The following is a 23,069-nucleotide window of genomic DNA, read 5'->3' on the forward strand; positions in this document are numbered from 1 at the left end:
CGGTTTGGATTTGGGCCAGTATTTATTAAATGGGTAAAGATCCTATATGATTCCCCAGTAGCCAGTGTTAAAACCAATGTCCATATTTCAGCCCAGTTCCCCCTTGGTAGAGGCACACGACAGGGTTGCCCCCTGCCCTGTTTGCCCTTGCTATAGAGCCACTTGCAATCCGGGTCAGGACATCGCCGGTAATAAAAGGATTTAAACTTCACAACTATGAAGAGCGCATAGCACTATACGCTGATGACACCCTCCTCTTCCTCCAGGATCCGGAGTCCTCACTTGACTCTGCACTCACCATTTTTGACACATTTGGCCTGCATTCTGGTATTCGGGTCAATTGGGACAAAACCCATTTAATTGCGATAGACTCTGCAGCGGACAACTCAGACAACATACTTTGGTATAAGAGTGGCGGTGAGGGCTTCTGCCTTCTTTTACCTTAATTTAGCTCCCCTCCTGAAATGGGCTGAGAAAATGGCAACACGATGGGGCTCTCTCCCGCTCACTCTGGTGGGCAGGGTCAATTTGATAAAGATGAAGCTGCTACCAAAATTTTTGTACGTACTACATAACTCCGTCGTGGTCCCAATCAGATTCTTCGCTACACTACGTGGGATTGTACTGCGTATCCTGTGGAGAGGCTCCACCCCCAGGATTAAATTAGAGACGCTGTGCCTCCCGATGAGCTGGGGAGGATTAGCCTTACCCCATTTTTACTATTACTACCTGGCCAGCCAGCTGGTGTATGCTGGGTGGTGGCTGACCTCATCGGATTACAATCCAGTGGTTGGACTGGAGCGCAGGGTGGCGGACCCCACCCTGGGGTTGAGGGGTCTGCTGATGCGGACACTCCTAGTGCCCCCTCACCTGCCCCCATGCTGGTAACACTTAAAATATGGCACAAGGCATTGCGGCTGACCCCTGTAGTGGAAGTCACATGGTCCCCACATACTCCTTTGTGGGATAATCCACACTTGCCGCACCTGCAGCGCTTTACAGAGCCTGCATTCTGGAGAGCTCATGGTATTAATCTACTATCTGACATAGTCACTGAGGGCATCTTCTGCACCTTCCTTCAACTGCAGATAGGAGTGTTCAGGCAGGTTGTAGACTATTTCAGATATTACCAGCTACGACATGTGATCAGGGCTCCGTTTCAGGGCCTGTCCATACCGCTGTCCCTGACTCGGTTGGAGGGTTTGGCACAGATGTGCAACATAGTAAGACCATTGTCCAGTTTCTATGCCCACTTAGTTCAGTGTCTTGCCCCGTTGAGAGAGAGCCACCCAAAAATGGATCATTGACATTCCTGATCTGTTGGAGGGAGAGGGTGAAGACATATTGACGAGCTCTGGTCCTGACTTGATTAGTGCTAGAGATAGGCTCATCCAGGTAGGGTTCCTACATTGGATATACTACACCCCATCCAGGCTACATGTAATGGGTCTACTCCCCTCGGCGACCTGCCCCCGATGTTTAATTGCCGATGGGGCCATCATACACATGTTTTGGGACTGCGGTGTCATGCGAGACTACTTCGGGGATGTCCTCATATTTATGGAATCTCGCCTGGGGGCCCCCGAGGATCATGCACCCTGGGGTGTGCCTCTTTGGGCTTGTTGGAGACCTACCAGTGGCAGCGGCAACCCGCACCTTATATAAACTACTATTTTTCTATGCTAAAAAGGTGATTTTGTTGAATTGGAAACACCCTGGTAAGCCGACCAGAAACGCATGGATCCAGGTGGTGAACTCTGTGCTTCCAATGTATAAACTGACTTATATGGCGAGAGGATGTCCTGAGAAGTTTGACAAAATTTGGGGGGCTGGGTAAACTGTCCTGCAACGGCAGCAGAGATGCCTGTCCAGAAACTAGGAAGTGATAAAATAAGGTACACCTGCTTGAACCGATCTACTGTTTAGGCTAATCCTTTTTTTTTCCTTTAAGAGTCGCACAGCTTTCTTATGTCCCCTTGTTTATTTTGACCTAGGGGGGGGGGGTCCTCCCATTCTTTCTTTCTTTCTTTCTATCCTGGTATTTTGGGACTCCGAGGCTTGGAGCTTTAACCTGGTTTGGGTTTATTTTATTATGAGCAGTTGATAATTAAATGCGAAAATGAACAGCCAAGTATTATGTTTTATGAGAAATGCACACAAATATGCGAGACACTCAGTGTTTTTACTTTTGTCCTCTTTCTCTCAATTCTCATATACTGTGATGTATCAACAAGATGTGCATTCTTTTTGGTGTCCGCTGTTTTTGTATATGTATCTATTTTGGCTAAATAAACGTTCCTTTAAAAAAAAAAAAAATGTAGCGCCGACGACTTCTGTATAACATTAAAGGAAAACTGCCATAAGACAGTGCAGGGAACAAGTGCTTTGTGGCAGCCACCATGTAGGGGCCTCCTGTATTCCCACTGCAGTCTCTTAGGCCATATCCACAGGATATACTCTAGAAGTCTGGTAGGTGCAAGACCAGTCTCTGGGCCCAACACCAATTTCTGGTAATAGCCTTCACCACCTACAGCCACCCTGAATGCTGTGGCCGGTTGGAAGGACAAAGCTATGCCATTTTCGTAACCCCCATTGAAGTCAATGTAAGATAAACAGCACAGCGAGTGACACCCGCTATCCACAATTTGGGAGTTGCACATACAGAGTAGCTGAGTTACCTACATTGTTTTTGCAACTCATTGACTTCTATGGGGAGTACAGGAGCAGTTTAGCTCAGCTGCTTCCATTAGCCTGCCCACATCATATTTAGCGATGTTTGGCAGAAATTAGAACACCCCTTTAAGTCAGGGTGCCGTCTGTTGCATTATTTAGACACCGTGTAGAATATGTTTTTATGGCAGTAATGTGTGGGTACCATACAGTACCAGGAAAGAGCAGAGTGGCGCCATTACTCAGCCACTGTATGGCGAGGCTCACACAAGCAGGTCAGATTCAGCAAGCAGGAGGCCCGCAGCAGATACCAGCTGTAAGCCTAGTGGGTGACCCTGCATACCTCCTATTACTGCACAGTGGATGACCATGGAAGCCCATAGGTGGTCATGGGCAAGGCAGTTTTTTGTTTTGACTTCCCAAGCTGTTGCTAAGCAATGACAAGGGTACCAACGACCCCTTAACAGTGTATGGGCTGCTTGTTGTACAGCCTTTATTGACATTGGATTCTTTGGCAAAATGGAGCATGCTGCCATTTTTCCTCCGCTCACAGATCACTCAATTTATATCCATGAATGAACGAAAGCAAAAATGTCTGCCTTTCAATGTCCGCCTTCTACTGCGGATCATCCGTGCAGACGGTTATCGGAGTCCGCAATATAAAGCCGCCCATATGAGCCCAGCCTATAGCAGTATTATGGGGCACTAATTTGGCACAATTCATATTTTTACAATAAAAAAAGAGAAAGTCTAATATGTTTTGCCGATGGGCGTCCCGAGATTGACAGATTTCAATAATTAAGGTGGCGTTCGATATTTCGTCGTATAATTTCTTTATAAGGGACCCGTACGGTCTAATCTATCAGCGCTCGTTCAGGTCAGCCTTTTTTCACTGCGTTTTGCTGTTGTGTCTAAAGAGTGGCAAAACAGGAAAAAAGGGTTCAGTTTTACTTTCTATTGATTTCATTGGGATTCTGTAAGCTTCAGTCGTGCTCACATTAGTTTCGTTTACTCCACTGTCCATGTTTAATGGGAAAAATGCGGATGGCAGCATTTATTTCCACTGGAAAACTAAACTTTTTTATAGTTATATGCATGACAGAAAAGTTATCATTTGGTTGTTTTTTTTAACTACTTTCTTTTAAAGGAGCATGAAGGAAAAGTGACAAAAAAGTTCTCTAGTGACAAAACAAATACGTTAAAAACAGACAATCTAACTTAACAGAAAAACTGATAGAGGTGGTGTGTAATTTCTTTCCAGATCTGTCTACTGGATGCCTTAAATGGACACTATGGTTTTAGTTTGCTTTTTTTTTTAAAGGGGTTGTCCAGGATTTTGTGCGCTTTTTCTATTGATGACCAATCCTCATAATAGGTTTTCAGATGATCGATGAGGGTTTGACACTCAAAATCCCCATCTATCCACTGATTTCCAATGCCACTATCAGCAAAGCCTGCAGGGAACAGACTGCGCTGTCCGCAGTGCGGTAACCCAGGCAGGTATTGCAGGTATAGCTCTCAATTTCAAACCATGTCCGTAGTATTTGCTTCCAGCGCCGACCACATTCACAGCAGCACTGAACAAGCTGGCTGGCGAGGATCCCTAGCAGCAGACCCTCCATCATAGTGAAGCTAGGTCATCAATACAGACAGCGCCCAACATCCTGGACACCCTGGAATACCATCTTGCTACAAGTTTAATTTTAAAAGAATTGATCATAAAAGAGGGGAAAGCAAAACACTGATATAAACGAGCCCCATATACTGCTCATACCTCCTATACCAGTATATGGTTAAACCGTATATAGTAAGCATCCTGTGCAGTATATTACACAAAGAGGCCTCAACATGCCGTCGTTTACAGAACTCACCCGTCATATGGGGGCTCAGTTGGCACAGTATGGCATAACCAATGTGCCAGGTCAGTACAGATCCATAGGGGAACTGAAAAGGAACAAACATGGTTCCTACATGTGTCATGTAACAAGCATGACATTTAACCCTCGCTGCTTGGAGACCACATGGTGTGTGGGGGTTTTGGTAATATGCAGAGTTCTATTTGGTTTGCTCATTGAGGCCACAAAAATTCCAAATTAGATAACAGTTCAAAAACCACAGCAGATTCTGTACAATCACAGCAGTAGATAAGGCAACGTGTAAACTGCGGTCATGAATTCGCATTAACATTACAAGTCCTTAGTGTCCAAATAGCACAAAATATACCTCAGTTAAATCTATATATGGTAGATGCGTCTGCACTTCACATCTATATCACATTATACATGCAGCACTTTCCAGAATGCAAGTTACCTGTGTGAAATGTCCATGGACAGAAGGAAACTACATTTTTAATATACATACACAAATATATGGGTATATATGTATCTATCTCTTAAACACTTCTGTGCATCAGCATCATACATATAAGTACATGATGTTCCGATTCTCCTGTATACACATAGCAGGGAGGATGGACACTCAGGCAGGTCTCACTATAGGGAACTCTCCAGCATTGGGGATGCTGAACTGAAGCTGCACAGTCCTTCTGAACCATAACACAATCATTGAGATTTCTGCTCAGCATTATTCAGGGGCTCCCTAGTGCATGTGAAAGAAAGGAATTTTCATACCTTTAGTCTGGGACCCCCATAGCTAAACGTATACAGGGGCTCCAGAGGTCTATGTGGAATATAAAGCAACTTGCATCTCTTTTCCAGGGACCCCATGGCTAACATTCTACAGGGCCCACAGAATATATGCAGACTATCAAGCAACTTGCCTATCAGTTGCATGCATTTTTATTGGCTCCTTAAAATCCATGCAGAATATTTGGCGCTCCCCCAAATCTATGCAGAACAAAGTAAATTGCATATCAGTTGCATGTATTTTTTATTAGGGACATAGGGGGCTCCACTGAATATGTAGAATATGAAGCACTTTGCATATCATTTGCATTCAGCATCTCATAGCTGACATGGGGTTCCCCCAAATTTATATCAAGCAATTTGTACCTATTTGTATTGGGGACCTCATAGCTGACACGTAATGCACCCCAGAATATCAGACACTTTGCACATTAGCATAGAGCATCTCCCAGCTGACATTCCAGGGGCCCCTCCTAATGCTTGTAGATGCCTCAGGAGGCCCTCACTGACTTTCCAGGGGCTGCACACCTTACATTCAAGCCTTCTGTGGGCAGCACTAAGCAGTTGGTGTGGGGGTCATCTATGACCAGCAGGATCCGGGACTTCCTCCCGGGGCCCCCTGCACTCTGCTCCCCCACTGGCCAGGCATAGGGTTCCCAAATGCAGAAACGGATCCGTCCATGTAAAAGGGGCCAAAGGCTTACAGCCTTTAACTTAAGAGACATTTCCAACACTCAGAAGGGAGCTGGCTCCCATCATTCACCAAAAGGAACCGGCTTGTTTGGGAACAACCTATCAGGAGGAAGCTGCGGGCACGGTGCCCGATGCTGTGCGGAGGATGAATGGCCAGGACTGAGGCTGCTCAGATGTGCACAGGGATGGCGGGGAGGGTACACTGATGTGAGGCTGCAGAATCAGTCTCTGGGGAGATACAATGTGTGGTTTTGGCCAGTCACAGCCATAAAGATGCCCCCAATATACCAAGCACACAGTTTGGGGCATTAGGAAGGCTGGTCCATGAAGCATCAAGTATGAACAGGGATTTCGTGTGAAATACTTTTTTGCCATGGAAATTCATTTATATTGTAGGTACTATGGTGATTCTACATGAAGTGCTATCAGTAATGAGAAAAAGTTCAAAGCCTGAACGATGTTGCCAAAATTGCGGCTGATTTCTACTCATTTGATTAGACATTTTCTATTAAAAATGATCTGAGGTCTAGGCTCACATGGAAGCATAACACGCCGCAGGGCTCCCACACCGTTTTACACCTGTGAACCTGGCTGTGATCCTGCATACAGCAGTGCATGGTGGCAAAATTGTATTGCGCATAACTGAACCCTCATTCACAGTAATTTTTTTAAATATTTGCTGCATCGCCACTTGGTGATGACGCACATATCTGCAGCCTATATGCAATTGCGTATGGGCTGCAGGTATATATACAATAAATAGGCTCTATTTCACATATATGCAGTATAATAGAACAGGCTGTGTTCTATTTTGTGCTCGAGGATTACGCAAGTCAACATGCTAGTGTGAGCAGAACTGTGTAAGGTAATGAAATGGATTGCCTGCGAGTTACAGCATATCACACGGACATACAGAGCCCATGTAATATGCAATTCTAATTGGGTTGTGAGCCCTGCCTACGACCTCATGTCCACGGGCGGGTCAGGTTCCATGGGCAGGAAACCCGCCATCAGATCCCACCTCGTCTGCGGACATTACTAACTAGTCCGGACTTGTACGGGTCGTCCATTATCTCCTTCATGCATGTGGGCAGGCACAACAGCCTGTTGGCAGGCTGGCTGACAAGCCCTCCTGCACATGCGCAGTGGAGTTTTTTAAAATCTAGCTTTCCTGTGGGACCTGCAGCACACCCGAAGTGACAGTTCTGAGTGTGCCACAGATCAGACGGCTTCTATAGACTTTAAAGGAAGCAGTCTCCGTGGGTTCTGCGGCAAAATGGAGCATGCTGCGACTCTTTCCGGACCGGAAGGTCCGAAAAACAAATCTGCATGCTTTAACCTGCGGGCGCTCATGATTGTCAATGGGAGGCTTGAACTCTGGATCAACTGTGCAGGTGTCCCACGCAGATCCCAGAATTCAAACCCACCCGTTGACATGAGCTCTAAATGTTCTGACTTAATTGTTTTGACTGCCAGCTACTCACATATGGTTGTGAAAAAACAAACCCTTTTGAATTACCTGGATTGATTAATAAAATGTTTTATGATAGTCATTCAAGGGTCAGGGAAGTTTCATGTACAGCACCAATCAGGCCCACCCCAATTTTAGCATTGCATAGAACTTGCATACAGGTATGAAAGCATTAAAAAAATATGGCAATATAAACAAATACCCTCACACAAGAATCAGAAAAACTGAATTGATAACAGTTTTAAAGTTCAAGTGGCCGGCTAAAATGTGCTCCTATGCATCATCTTGGCTGGCCACTTCCGTGGCAGAAAATTGCCAGTCTGATCTGATACATTGGAATCCAGTGCATTAGATGGTAGCATATATATCGTCCGGCCGTGAAGACAGCGGACTGTATAGGCTCATGTGAGAAAAACCTTAAGGGAACCTACACATGGGTGAGACTCACAAATATTAAACATTCTTTTGAATGGGTTCATTAACACATTATATATTTCCCTGCATAGTACCGCATTTCAGGAAACAAATCGCAGCATGTTTAATGTTATAGCGATATCGCTAATTGTTTTCATTGAAAGCAATGGTAGAGCTTCGCAATCCTCTGCCACTGCTGTGACAGCAGGGGAGAGGAGTCCCCTCATCCCTGAACTATTCAGGTATGATGGGACTCCACGAGGGCATGAAGGAATCCCCCCCTCATGCCACTGGGATATCACGATCCCCTGCTGCAGCTTTGACAGCTGCAGCAGAGAATTGCTTCAGTGATCTTTTACCATTGCTTTCAATGTGCCAGTAGCGGCACAACCCCCATTGAAATAAATGGGAGAACACCGCAATCCCCTGCCATGGCTGTGACAGCTGCAGCAGGGAATTTCTTCAGCTCTGCTGTGATGCGAGGCTGTTTCCCTGTGAAATCACCTCGCATCCAGGGCTTTTCAGAAGGATTGCGAGTCTGATATCTGGCTGTTAATCACAGCCAGATATCGCTCTCACTGGTGTACAGAGGCCCTAAGCAGAAATCACCTTCACCAGTTTTTCATAGCTGTAAACACAATATTCACAACAGGATTTTTAACCATTATTCCCTGCAGTTGTGGTTTACTTAGACCGGCTGTCCACAGGCGTTGTGCTATTCTGCTGCGGGAGAACAATTTTTCACCGCGATTTTCTGTGATGAACCCATCATGATAAATTCATCGCGTAAAATCGTGGCATGCCGCGATTCTTATACGCGAGTGGAAAATGCCCGTGATTTTCTGCTCGCGTATATTGGGCTGCGCTTTCCATAGTTATCCTATGGAAAGCATTTATTGCGTTACCCGCATGCAGATTATCGATGCAGGTAAAGCAGTGAAATATCGCTCGTGGACAGGCCTAAAATCAGTATTTCTGTGATGCCTTGCATGCACATCCCTCTTCTGGTCCTGCCACAGCATCTTGATGAAGTTAAGCAGGGCTGGACTGGGACTAAAGAGGTTCCCTGGCACACAAACCCCCACATACAAATCATCCATCACAGAATAAAGGCACACTATGCCGGCTGTTATGATTTTTGTTTTACTTGGTCACAGGTTTTACCAAGCACCTAGAAGAGTATCTACCCTTTATTATTATTTTCAAAAATGTGCTTAAAACAATGTATTAGTGATTGATAGAGCTGTCCATCACAGAAAATACTGATAAGGGGAGCAAGGTCTTTAGGTAGGTAAACCACACCATAAACACCAAAATGCAAATAGTGGAACATGAGCACCTCAAGCATTAAGGGACAGGTGTACATGCTTGTGTGCCAGCGGCAAGAGTACAATATCGTAACCAGTAATGCCATACAGTAGTCAGGTATTTATCTACAGTTACTACACAGAAAGCACTATACAAAGGCCAGTATTGCCACTCGACAAGGAGCAAATACTGCCACACCATGATGGGTACACAGTGACTGAAAAATACTACCGTATAATTACTGAGGGGAAAAAACACCAGTATAGATACAAGTTCTACACAGGTGCTAGGCGTGTAAGATCACAATACAGTTAGAATTAGTGACTTACAGCTGACGTCCTTTGGCTGGAATTGTTCAGTTTCCCATCTTTTCCAGGCCACCATGAAGATTTCTTCCAGACAAATGTCTGCAGAGTCTGCAACAGACACATCTTTTATTTCTCCATTCTAAAGCATCCCAAAAGCTTACTAATGCCCCTCGAGGCCCCTTACATAGTAACGAGGCCCCTTACATAGTAACAATGCCCTCTCGGTTTTTTAATTTTGGCACAGTCCTGTGGATTTTGGCACTTAAGCATTCTTTTTGGCACGTCTATTGTGACTGGCGCTCACGTCACTCTTACTTGCGTCAACTTAAACTTATTCTATTGTGATAACATACTTTATAGGGCTGTGAATCTGAAATATACCTCAACACGCACCAAGGTAAATGAGGTCAAATTCCCATTTTGGCTCATCTATCCTTCATTATGGGGCATCTTTTCTATTAACAATTTCCAAGCCTACATCCATCTGTCTTTCACTAGTTTTCCAGCTCTTAGTCACCACATTTGCAAGTGCCATTCACATCTTTCATAAATATGGCACATCCAGGGAAAGTGTAAAGAGCCAATGCTAATTCCACCTTTATATGTAAAAGCGAAGCCCTCACTCAATGACTCACTGACTTGCCACTAATATTTTAGCTTCCCAATCTCCTACAAACTTTAAATTGGCCACAAGCATTCTTCAGGTCCTAAATAAGAAAAGTAGAGGGGGTCGCAATTTGATTTGTTCATTTCAGTGTGAAAAGCTGAAAAACCACGAACCACACACAATACTTATCTCAGAAACCAGAAAGCTTATGGAATTTATTTTATTTTTTTTTTTTACACACACACCCTTCAGGTTGTGGAAGCGTACTTAGCAGGCCTTTAAGAAATTCATTGTCCAACCACAATACTTTCATAAACCGCCAGTCTTAGAAATTCGGTATGTAAATAATGTAAGTAAAGGGGGTTACAACTTCTGCCTCACAACTCGGGGCGGTGAACCCCGAGGAGAATCCCCCCCACAACTCGGGGCGATGAACCCCGAGGAGAATCCCCCCCACAACTCGGGGCGGTGAACCCCGAGGAGAATCCCCCCCACAACTCGGGGCGGTGAACCCCGAGGAGAATCCCCCCCACAACTCGGGGCGGTGAACCCCGAGGAGAATCCCCCCCACAACTCGGGGCGGTGAACGCCGAGGAGAATCCCCCCCACAACTCGGGGCGGTGAACGCCGAGGAGAATCCCCCCCACAACTCGGGGCGGTGAACGCCGAGGAGAATCCCCCCCACAACTCGGGGCGGTGAACCCCGAGGAGAATCCCCCCCACAACGCGGGGCGGTGAACCCCGAGGAGAATCCCCCCCACAACGCGGGGCGGTGAACCCCGAGGAGAATCCCCCCCACAACGCGGGGCATATATCCCGAGGAGAATCCCCCCCACAACGCGGGGCATATATCCCGAGGAGAATCCCCCCCACAACGCGGGGCATATATCCCCGAGGAGAATCTCCCCCACAACGCGGGGCATATATCCCCGAGGAGAATCTCCCTCACAACGCGGGGCATATATCCCCGAGGAGAATCTCCCTCACAACTCGGGGCATATATCCCCGAGGAGAATCTCCCTCACAACTCGGGGCATATATCCCCGAGGAGAATCTCCCTCACAACTCGGGGCATATATCCCCGAGGAGAATCTCCCTCACAACTCGGGGCATATATCCCCGAGGAGAATCTCCCTCACAACTCGGGGCATATATCCCCGAGGAGAATCTCCCTCACAACTCGGGGCATATATCCCCGAGGAGAATCTCCCTCACAACTCGGGGCATATATCCCCGAGGAGAATCTCCCTCACAACTCGGGGCATATATCCCCGAGGAGAATCTCCCTCACAACTCGGGGCATATATCCCCGAGGAGAATCTCCCTCACAACTCGGGGCATATATCCCCGAGGAGAATCTCCCTCACAACTCGGGGCATATATCCCCGAGGAGAATCTCCCTCACAACTCGGGGCATATATCCCCGAGGAGAATCTCCCTCACAACTCGGGGCATATATCCCCGAGGAGAATCTCCCTCACAACTCGGGGCATATATCCCCGAGGAGAATCTCCCTCACAACTCGGGGCATATATCCCCGAGGAGAATCTCCCTCACAACTCGGGGCATATATCCCCGAGGAGAATCTCCCTCACAACTCGGGGCATATATCCCCGAGGAGAATCTCCCTCACAACTCGGGGCATATATCCCCGAGGAGAATCTCCCTCACAACTCGGGGCATATATCCCCGAGGAGAATCTCCCTCACAACTCGGGGCATATATCCCCGAGGAGAATCTCCCTCACAACTCGGGGCATATATCCCCGAGGAGAATCTCCCTCACAACTCGGGGCATATATCCCCGAGGAGAATCTCCCTCACAACTCGGGGCATATATCCCCGAGGAGAATCTCCCTCACAACTCGGGGCATATATCCCCGAGGAGAATCTCCCTCACAACTCGGGGCATATATCCCCGAGGAGAATCTCCCTCACAACTCGGGGCATATATCCCCGAGGAGAATCTCCCTCACAACTCGGGGCATATATCCCCGAGGAGAATCTCCCTCACAACTCGGGGCATATATCCCCGAGGAGAATCTCCCTCACAACTCGGGGCATATATCCCCGAGGAGAATCTCCCTCACAACTCGGGGCATATATCCCCGAGGAGAATCTCCCTCACAACTCGGGGCATATATCCCCGAGGAGAATCTCCCTCACAACTCGGGGCATATATCCCCGAGGAGAATCTCCCTCACAACTCGGGGCATATATCCCCGAGGAGAATCTCCCTCACAACTCGGGGCATATATCCCCGAGGAGAATCTCCCTCACAACTCGGGGCATATATCCCCGAGGAGAATCTCCCTCACAACTCGGGGCATATATCCCCGAGGAGAATCTCCCTCACAACTCGGGGCATATATCCCCGAGGAGAATCTCCCTCACAACTCGGGGCATATATCCCCGAGGAGAATCTCCCTCACAACTCGGGGCATATATCCCCGAGGAGAATCTCCCTCACAACTCGGGGCATATATCCCCGAGGAGAATCTCCCTCACAACTCGGGGCATATATCCCCGAGGAGAATCTCCCTCACAACTCGGGGCATATATCCCCGAGGAGAATCTCCCTCACAACTCGGGGCATATATCCCCGAGGAGAATCTCCCTCACAACTCGGGGCATATATCCCCGAGGAGAATCTCCCTCACAACTCGGGGCATATATCCCCGAGGAGAATCTCCCTCACAACTCGGGGCATATATCCCCGAGGAGAATCTCCCTCACAACTCGGGGCATATATCCCCGAGGAGAATCTCCCTCACAACTCGGGGCATATATCCCCGAGGAGAATCTCCCTCACAACTCGGGGCATATATCCCCGAGGAGAATCTCCCTCACAACTCGGGGCATATATCCCCGAGGAGAATCTCCCTCACAACTCGGGGCATATATCCCCGAGGAGAATCTCCCTCACAACTCGGGGCATATATCCCCGAGGAGAATCTCCCTCACAACTCGGGGCATATATCCCCGAGGAGAATCTCCCTCACAACTCGGGGCATATATCCCCGAGGAGAATCTCCCTCACAACTCGGGGCATATATCCCCGAGGAGAATCTCCCTCACAACTCGGGGCATATATCCCCGAGGAGAATCTCCCTCACAACTCGGGGCATATATCCCCGAGGAGAATCTCCCTCACAACTCGGGGCATATATCCCCGAGGAGAATCTCCCTCACAACTCGGGGCATATATCCCCGAGGAGAATCTCCCTCACAACTCGGGGCATATATCCCCGAGGAGAATCTCCCTCACAACTCGGGGCATATATCCCCGAGGAGAATCTCCCTCACAACTCGGGGCATATATCCCCGAGGAGAATCTCCCTCACAACTCGGGGCATATATCCCCGAGGAGAATCTCCCTCACAACTCGGGGCATATATCCCCGAGGAGAATCTCCCTCACAACTCGGGGCATATATCCCCGAGGAGAATCTCCCTCACAACTCGGGGCATATATCCCCGAGGAGAATCTCCCTCACAACTCGGGGCATATATCCCCGAGGAGAATCTCCCTCACAACTCGGGGCATATATCCCCGAGGAGAATCTCCCTCACAACTCGGGGCATATATCCCCGAGGAGAATCTCCCTCACAACTCGGGGCATATATCCCCGAGGAGAATCTCCCTCACAACTCGGGGCATATATCCCCGAGGAGAATCTCCCTCACAACTCGGGGCATATATCCCCGAGGAGAATCTCCCTCACAACTCGGGGCATATATCCCCGAGGAGAATCTCCCTCACAACTCGGGGCATATATCCCCGAGGAGAATCTCCCTCACAACTCGGGGCATATATCCCCGAGGAGAATCTCCCTCACAACTCGGGGCATATATCCCCGAGGAGAATCTCCCTCACAACTCGGGGCATATATCCCCGAGGAGAATCTCCCTCACAACTCGGGGCATATATCCCCGAGGAGAATCTCCCTCACAACTCGGGGCATATATCCCCGAGGAGAATCTCCCTCACAACTCGGGGCATATATCCCCGAGGAGAATCTCCCTCACAACTCGGGGCATATATCCCCGAGGAGAATCTCCCTCACAACTCGGGGCATATATCCCCGAGGAGAATCTCCCTCACAACTCGGGGCATATATCCCCGAGGAGAATCTCCCTCACAACTCGGGGCATATATCCCCGAGGAGAATCTCCCTCACAACTCGGGGCATATATCCCCGAGGAGAATCTCCCTCACAACTCGGGGCATATATCCCCGAGGAGAATCTCCCTCACAACTCGGGGCATATATCCCCGAGGAGAATCTCCCTCACAACTCGGGGCATATATCCCCGAGGAGAATCTCCCTCACAACTCGGGGCATATATCCCCGAGGAGAATCTCCCTCACAACTCGGGGCATATATCCCCGAGGAGAATCTCCCTCACAACTCGGGGCATATATCCCCGAGGAGAATCTCCCTCACAACTCGGGGCATATATCCCCGAGGAGAATCTCCCTCACAACTCGGGGCATATATCCCCGAGGAGAATCTCCCTCACAACTCGGGGCATATATCCCCGAGGAGAATCTCCCTCACAACTCGGGGCATATATCCCCGAGGAGAATCTCCCTCACAACTCGGGGCATATATCCCCGAGGAGAATCTCCCTCACAACTCGGGGCATATATCCCCGAGGAGAATCTCCCTCACAACTCGGGGCATATATCCCCGAGGAGAATCTCCCTCACAACTCGGGGCATATATCCCCGAGGAGAATCTCCCTCACAACTCGGGGCATATATCCCCGAGGAGAATCTCCCTCACAACTCGGGGCATATATCCCCGAGGAGAATCTCCCTCACAACTCGGGGCATATATCCCCGAGGAGAATCTCCCTCACAACTCGGGGCATATATCCCCGAGGAGAATCTCCCTCACAACTCGGGGCATATATCCCCGAGGAGAATCTCCCTCACAACTCGGGGCATATATCCCCGAGGAGAATCTCCCTCACAACTCGGGGCATATATCCCCGAGGAGAATCTCCCTCACAACTCGGGGCATATATCCCCGAGGAGAATCTCCCTCACAACTCGGGGCATATATCCCCGAGGAGAATCTCCCTCACAACTCGGGGCATATATCCCCGAGGAGAATCTCCCTCACAACTCGGGGCATATATCCCCGAGGAGAATCTCCCTCACAACTCGGGGCATATATCCCCGAGGAGAATCTCCCTCACAACTCGGGGCATATATCCCCGAGGAGAATCTCCCTCACAACTCGGGGCATATATCCCCGAGGAGAATCTCCCTCACAACTCGGGGCATATATCCCCGAGGAGAATCTCCCTCACAACTCGGGGCATATATCCCCGAGGAGAATCTCCCTCACAACTCGGGGCATATATCCCCGAGGAGAATCTCCCTCACAACTCGGGGCATATATCCCCGAGGAGAATCTCCCTCACAACTCGGGGCATATATCCCCGAGGAGAATCTCCCTCACAACTCGGGGCATATATCCCCGAGGAGAATCTCCCTCACAACTCGGGGCATATATCCCCGAGGAGAATCTCCCTCACAACTCGGGGCATATATCCCCGAGGAGAATCTCCCTCACAACTCGGGGCATATATCCCCGAGGAGAATCTCCCTCACAACTCGGGGCATATATCCCCGAGGAGAATCTCCCTCACAACTCGGGGCATATATCCCCGAGGAGAATCTCCCTCACAACTCGGGGCATATATCCCCGAGGAGAATCTCCCTCACAACTCGGGGCATATATCCCCGAGGAGAATCTCCCTCACAACTCGGGGCATATATCCCCGAGGAGAATCTCCCTCACAACTCGGGGCATATATCCCCGAGGAGAATCTCCCTCACAACTCGGGGCATATATCCCCGAGGAGAATCTCCCTCACAACTCGGGGCATATATCCCCGAGGAGAATCTCCCTCACAACTCGGGGCATATATCCCCGAGGAGAATCTCCCTCACAACTCGGGGCATATATCCCCGAGGAGAATCTCCCTCACAACTCGGGGCATATATCCCCGAGGAGAATCTCCCTCACAACTCGGGGCATATATCCCCGAGGAGAATCTCCCTCACAACTCGGGGCATATATCCCCGAGGAGAATCTCCCTCACAACTCGGGGCATATATCCCCGAGGAGAATCTCCCTCACAACTCGGGGCATATATCCCCGAGGAGAATCTCCCTCACAACTCGGGGCATATATCCCCGAGGAGAATCTCCCTCACAACTCGGGGCATATATCCCCGAGGAGAATCTCCCTCACAACTCGGGGCATATATCCCCGAGGAGAATCTCCCTCACAACTCGGGGCATATATCCCCGAGGAGAATCTCCCTCACAACTCGGGGCATATATCCCCGAGGAGAATCTCCCTCACAACTCGGGGCATATATCCCCGAGGAGAATCTCCCTCACAACTCGGGGCATATATCCCCGAGGAGAATCTCCCTCACAACTCGGGGCATATATCCCCGAGGAGAATCTCCCTCACAACTCGGGGCATATATCCCCGAGGAGAATCTCCCTCACAACTCGGGGCATATATCCCCGAGGAGAATCTCCCTCACAACTCGGGGCATATATCCCCGAGGAGAATCTCCCTCACAACTCGGGGCATATATCCCCGAGGAGAATCTCCCTCACAACTCGGGGCATATATCCCCGAGGAGAATCTCCCTCACAACTCGGGGCATATATCCCCGAGGAGAATCTCCCTCACAACTCGGGGCATATATCCCCGAGGAGAATCTCCCTCACAACTCGGGGCATATATCCCCGAGGAGAATCTCCCTCACAACTCGGGGCATATATCCCCGAGGAGAATCTCCCTCACAACTCGGGGCATATATCCCCGAGGAGAATCTCCCTCACAACTCGGGGCATATATCCCCGAGGAGAATCTCCCTCACAACTCGGGGCATATATCCCCGAGGAGAATCTCCCTCACAACTCGGGGCATATATCCCCGAGGAGAATCTCCCTCACAACTCGGGGCATATATCCCCGAGGAGAATCTCCCTCACAACTCGGGGCATATATCCCCGAGGAGAATCTCCCTCACAACTCGGGGCATATATCCCCGAGGAGAATCTCCCTCACAACTCGGGGCATATATCCCCGAGGAGAATCTCCCTCACAACTCGGGGCATATATCCCCGAGGAGAATCTCCCTCACAACTCGGGGCATATATCCCCGAGGAGAATCTCCTCACAACTCGGGGCATATATCCCCGAGGAGAATCTCCCTCACAACTCGGGGCATATATCCCCGAGGAGAATCTCCCTCACAACTCGGGGCATATATCCCCGAGGAGAATCTCCCTCACAACTCGGGGCATATATCCCCGAGGAGAATCTCCCTCACAACTCGGGGCATATATCCCCGAGGAGAATCTCCCTCACAACTCGGGGCATATATCCCCGAGGAGAATCTCCCTCACAACTCGGGGCATATATCCCCGAGGAGAATCTCCCTCACAACTCGGGGCAATATCCCCGAGGAGAATCTCCCTCACAACTCGGGGCATATATCCCCGAGGAGAATCTCCCTCACAACTCGGGGCATATATCCCCGAGGAGAATCTCCCTCACAACTCGGGGCATATATCCCCGAGGAGAATCTCCCTCACAACTCGGGGCATATATCCCCGAGGAGAATCTCCCTCACAACTCGGGGCATATATCCCCGAGGAGAATCTCCCTCACAACTCGGGGCATATATCCCCGAGGAGAATCTCCCTCACAACTCGGGGCATATATCCCCGAGGAGAATCTCCCTCACAACTCGGGGCATATATCCCCGAGGAGAATCTCCCTCACAACTCGGGGCATATATCCCCGAGGAGAATCTCCCTCACAACTCGGGGCATATATCCCCGAGGAGAATCTCCCTCACAACTCGGGGCATATATCCCCGAGGAGAATCTCCCTCACAACTCGGGGCATATATCCCCGAGGAGAATCTCCCTCACAACTCGGGGCATATATCCCCGAGGAGAATCTCCCTCACAACTCGGGGCATATATCCCCGAGGAGAATCTCCCTCACAACTCGGGGCATATATCCCCGAGGAGAATCTCCCTCACAACTCGGGGCATATATCCCCGAGGAGAATCTCCCTCACAACTCGGGGCATATATCCCCGAGGAGAATCTCCCTCACAACTCGGGGCATATATCCCCGAGGAGAATCTCCCTCACAACTCGGGGCATATATCCCCGAGGAGAATCTCCCTCACAACTCGGGGCATATATCCCCGAGGAGAATCTCCCTCACAACTCGGGGCATATATCCCCGAGGAGAATCTCCCTCACAACTCGGGGCATATATCCCCGAGGAGAATCTCCCTCACAACTCGGGGCATATATCCCCGAGGAGAATCTCCCTCACAACTCGGGGCATATATCCCCGAGGAGAATCTCCCTCACAACTCGGGGCATATATCCCCGAGGAGAATCTCCCTCACAACTCGGGGCATATATCCCCGAGGAGAATCTCCCTCACAACTCGGGGCATATATCCCCGAGGAGAATCTCCCTCACAACTCGGGGCATATATCCCCGAGGAGAATCTCCCTCACAACTCGGGGCATATATCCCCGAGGAGAATCTCCCTCACAACTCGGGGCATATATCCCCGAGGAGAATCTCCCTCACAACTCGGGGCATATATCCCCGAGGAGAATCTCCCTCACAACTCGGGGCATATATCCCCGAGGAGAATCTCCCTCACAACTCGGGGCATATATCCCCGAGGAGAATCTCCCTCACAACTCGGGGCATATATCCCCGAGGAGAATCTCCCTCACAACTCGGGGCATATATCCCCGAGGAGAATCTCCCTCACAACTCGGGGCATATATCCCCGAGGAGAATCTCCCTCACAACTCGGGGCATATATCCCCGAGGAGAATCTCCCTCACAACTCGGGGCATATATCCCCGAGGAGAATCTCCCTCACAACTCGGGGCATATATCCCCGAGGAGAATCTCCCTCACAACTCGGGGCATATATCCCCGAGGAGAATCTCCCTCACAACTCGGGGCATATATCCCCGAGGAGAATCTCCCTCACAACTCGGGGCATATATCCCCGAGGAGAATCTCCCTCACAACTCGGGGCATATATCCCCGAGGAGAATCTCCCTCACAACTCGGGGCATATATCCCCGAGGAGAATCTCCCTCACAACTCGGGGCATATATCCCCGAGGAGAATCTCCCTCACAACTCGGGGCATATATCCCCGAGGAGAATCTCCCTCACAACTCGGGGCATATATCCCCGAGGAGAATCTCCCTCACAACTCGGGGCATATATCCCCGAGGAGAATCTCCCTCACAACTCGGGGCATATATCCCCGAGGAGAATCTCCCTCACAACTCGGGGCATATATCCCCGAGGAGAATCTCCCTCACAACTCGGGGCATATATCCCCGAGGAGAATCTCCCTCACAACTCGGGGCATATATCCCCGAGGAGAATCTCCCTCACAACTCGGGGCATATATCCCCGAGGAGAATCTCCCTCACAACTCGGGGCATATATCCCCGAGGAGAATCTCCCTCACAACTCGGGGCATATATCCCCGAGGAGAATCTCCCTCACAACTCGGGGCATATATCCCCGAGGAGAATCTCCCTCACAACTCGGGGCATATATCCCCGAGGAGAATCTCCCTCACAACTCGGGGCATATATCCCCGAGGAGAATCTCCCTCACAACTCGGGGCATATATCCCCGAGGAGAATCTCCCTCACAACTCGGGGCATATATCCCCGAGGAGAATCTCCCTCACAACTCGGGGCATATATCCCCGAGGAGAATCTCCCTCACAACTCGGGGCATATATCCCCGAGGAGAATCTCCCTCACAACTCGGGGCATATATCCCCGAGGAGAATCTCCCTCACAACTCGGGGCATATATCCCCGAGGAGAATCTCCCTCACAACTCGGGGCATATATCCCCGAGGAGAATCTCCCTCACAACTCGGGGCATATATCCCCGAGGAGAATCTCCCTCACAACTCGGGGCATATATCCCCGAGGAGAATCTCCCTCACAACTCGGGGCATATATCCCCGAGGAGAATCTCCCTCACAACTCGGGGCATATATCCCCGAGGAGAATCTCCCTCACAACTCGGGGCATATATCCCCGAGGAGAATCTCCCTCACAACTCGGGGCATATATCCCCGAGGAGAATCTCCCTCACAACTCGGGGCATATATCCCCGAGGAGAATCTCCCTCACAACTCGGGGCATATATCCCCGAGGAGAATCTCCCTCACAACTCGGGGCATATATCCCCGAGGAGAATCTCCCTCACAACTCGGGGCATATATCCCCGAGGAGAATCTCCCTCACAACTCGGGGCATATATCCCCGAGGAGAATCTCCCTCACAACTCGGGGCATATATCCCCGAGGAGAATCTCCCTCACAACTCGGGGCATATATCCCCGAGGAGAATCTCCCTCACAACTCGGGGCATATATCCCCGAGGAGAATCTCCCTCACAACTCGGGGCATATATCCCCGAGGAGAATCTCCCTCACAACTCGGGGCATATATCCCCGAGGAGAATCTCCCTCACAACTCGGGGCATATATCCCCGAGGAGAATCTCCCTCACAACTCGGGGCATATATCCCCGAGGAGAATCTCCCTCACAACTCGGGGCATATATCCCCGAGGAGAATCTCCCTCACAACTCGGGGCATATATCCCCGAGGAGAATCTCCCTCACAACTCGGGGCATATATCCCCGAGGAGAATCTCCCTCACAACTCGGGGCATATATCCCCGAGGAGAATCTCCCTCACAACTCGGGGCATATATCCCCGAGGAGAATCTCCCTCACAACTCGGGGCATATATCCCCGAGGAGAATCTCCCTCACAACTCGGGGCATATATCCCCGAGGAGAATCTCCCTCACAACTCGGGGCATATATCCCCGAGGAGAATCTCCCTCACAACTCGGGGCATATATCCCCGAGGAGAATCTCCCTCACAACTCGGGGCATATATCCCCGAGGAGAATCTCCCTCACAACTCGGGGCATATATCCCCGAGGAGAATCTCCCTCACAACTCGGGGCATATATCCCCGAGGAGAATCTCCCTCACAACTCGGGGCATATATCCCCGAGGAGAATCTCCCTCACAACTCGGGGCATATATCCCCGAGGAGAATCTCCCTCACAACTCGGGGCATATATCCCCGAGGAGAATCTCCCTCACAACTCGGGGCATATATCCCCGAGGAGAATCTCCCTCACAACTCGGGGCATATATCCCCGAGGAGAATCTCCCTCACAACTCGGGGCATATATCCCCGAGGAGAATCTCCCTCACAACTCGGGGCATATATCCCCGAGGAGAATCTCCCTCACAACTCGGGGCATATATCCCCGAGGAGAATCTCCCTCACAACTCGGGGCATATATCCCCGAGGAGAATCTCCCTCACAACTCGGGGCATATATCCCCGAGGAGAATCTCCCTCACAACTCGGGGCATATATCCCCGAGGAGAATCTCCCTCACAACTCGGGGCATATATCCCCGAGGAGAATCTCCCTCACAACTCGGGGCATATATCCCCGAGGAGAATCTCCCTCACAACTCGGGGCATATATCCCCGAGGAGAATCTCCCTCACAACTCGGGGCATATATCCCCGAGGAGAATCTCCCTCACAACTCGGGGCATATATCCCCGAGGAGAATCTCCCTCACAACTCGGGGCATATATCCCCGAGGAGAATCTCCCTCACAACTCGGGGCATATATCCCCGAGGAGAATCTCCCTCACAACTCGGGGCATATATCCCCGAGGAGAATCTCCCTCACAACTCGGGGCATATATCCCCGAGGAGAATCTCCCTCACAACTCGGGGCATATATCCCCGAGGAGAATCTCCCTCACAACTCGGGGCATATATCCCCGAGGAGAATCTCCCTCACAACTCGGGGCATATATCCCCGAGGAGAATCTCCCTCACAACTCGGGGCATATATCCCCGAGGAGAATCTCCCTCACAACTCGGGGCATATATCCCCGAGGAGAATCTCCCTCACAACTCGGGGCATATATCCCCGAGGAGAATCTCCCTCACAACTCGGGGCATATATCCCCGAGGAGAATCTCCCTCACAACTCGGGGCATATATCCCCGAGGAGAATCTCCCTCACAACTCGGGGCATATATCCCCGAGGAGAATCTCCCTCACAACTCGGGGCATATATCCCCGAGGAGAATCTCCCTCACAACTCGGGGCATATATCCCCGAGGAGAATCTCCCTCACAACTCGGGGCATATATCCCCGAGGAGAATCTCCCTCACAACTCGGGGCATATATCCCCGAGGAGAATCTCCCTCACAACTCGGGGCATATATCCCCGAGGAGAATCTCCCTCACAACTCGGGGCATATATCCCCGAGGAGAATCTCCCTCACAACTCGGGGCATATATCCCCGAGGAGAATCTCCCTCACAACTCGGGGCATATATCCCCGAGGAGAATCTCCCTCACAACTCGGGGCATATATCCCCGAGGAGAATCTCCCTCACAACTCGGGGCATATATCCCCGAGGAGAATCTCCCTCACAACTCGGGGCATATATCCCCGAGGAGAATCTCCCTCACAACTCGGGGCATATATCCCCGAGGAGAATCTCCCTCACAACTCGGGGCATATATCCCCGAGGAGAATCTCCCTCACAACTCGGGGCATATATCCCCGAGGAGAATCTCCCTCACAACTCGGGGCATATATCCCCGAGGAGAATCTCCCTCACAACTCGGGGCATATATCCCCGAGGAGAATCTCCCTCACAACTCGGGGCATATATCCCCGAGGAGAATCTCCCTCACAACTCGGGGCATATATCCCCGAGGAGAATCTCCCTCACAACTCGGGGCATATATCCCCGAGGAGAATCTCCCTC

General features: G+C 50.7%; 1 protein-coding gene across 1 annotated transcript in view; it reads right to left on the bottom strand.

The window, feature by feature from the left end:
* Positions 1-23,069, bottom strand: part of LOC136620969 (synapsin-2-like) — a 291,219-nt gene that overhangs the window by 262,943 nt on the left and 5,207 nt on the right. Inside the window, exon 2 of the mRNA XM_066596108.1 lies at positions 9,531-9,617. The gene's annotated coding sequence lies outside the window, so the exon portion shown is untranslated. The remainder of the gene's footprint in view (positions 1-9,530; positions 9,618-23,069) is intronic.

The sequence above is a fragment of the Eleutherodactylus coqui genome, chromosome 3, assembly GCF_035609145.1.
Source record: "Eleutherodactylus coqui strain aEleCoq1 chromosome 3, aEleCoq1.hap1, whole genome shotgun sequence".
Classification (NCBI taxonomy): Eukaryota; Metazoa; Chordata; class Amphibia; order Anura; family Eleutherodactylidae; genus Eleutherodactylus; species Eleutherodactylus coqui.